Here is a 969-nt window from a genome sequence, read left to right on the forward strand (position 1 = left end):
CACCACATATTGCATATTGCATTACATCCTCGGCATATGGCATTCTGGGTTGCTATGTTTCTACATTTATATGACCTAGATGAGGTTAATAGTATTTGTAGCTCCTCCAAATTGCAATTGTATTGCATCCTCGATATCTGATATCTGGTTCATTATGTTTCGGCATTACATAACCGATTTACATTACTTTCTCATATGTGACATTGGCTTACTATGTCTTTTCCTCGCATATCCTGGATGAGGTTGATGATAACTTTATGGACTTGTCAGTATTTCTACTTACTCTGATATCGTATGATTCATGATATTACCAGTATTTTCGATATTGTATGATTATGGCATTATATTGAATACTTGACACTTACCTTGCGCACACATTTACACTACCCTCTAATAGAGCTGGGCATCAGACCGAGTTGGATCGGATTCAGTCCAACCCGATTCGATCCGGAATGCTAGCAGAATGATCCGAACTCGATCCGATCCAGGACCGAATCTGGGAGATCTGACTCGATCCGATCCGTTTCGCGCTTGGCCTGACCCGACTCGAGTCCGACTCGCCCAGGGAAACCGAGTCGGATCAGGTTGGGCACAATTCGGATCAAAACTTTTAACGGTGAAAATCATTATCTTCGCCGCTATTTTCAGTGTGGTCCATTTGAGCCTTAGATATGATTCAACTTTTTTTCAAATGCTCTAAAATGATCACCAAGATTGGATAAACAGTATGGATATAATAAATACATCATTGTGGGGGTCATGTTATTTTCATTTCATTTGAGTCGTTCGTACAATTTGGAGCTTGAGATGGACACTCCCCTCGCCTTTGCATGACACGTGGTGCAGACATGCTGTGCACGAAAGCACAGGGCAGTGGAAGCGGATTGCGTACGGAGTAACTCAATACCCTTAGTGTACTGAGTAAACTCTGTGGGGTCCACTGTTATTTATATATTTTATCCACTCTGT

Source organism: Magnolia sinica, chromosome 11, assembly GCF_029962835.1.
Source record: "Magnolia sinica isolate HGM2019 chromosome 11, MsV1, whole genome shotgun sequence".
Taxonomy (NCBI): domain Eukaryota; kingdom Viridiplantae; phylum Streptophyta; class Magnoliopsida; order Magnoliales; family Magnoliaceae; genus Magnolia; species Magnolia sinica.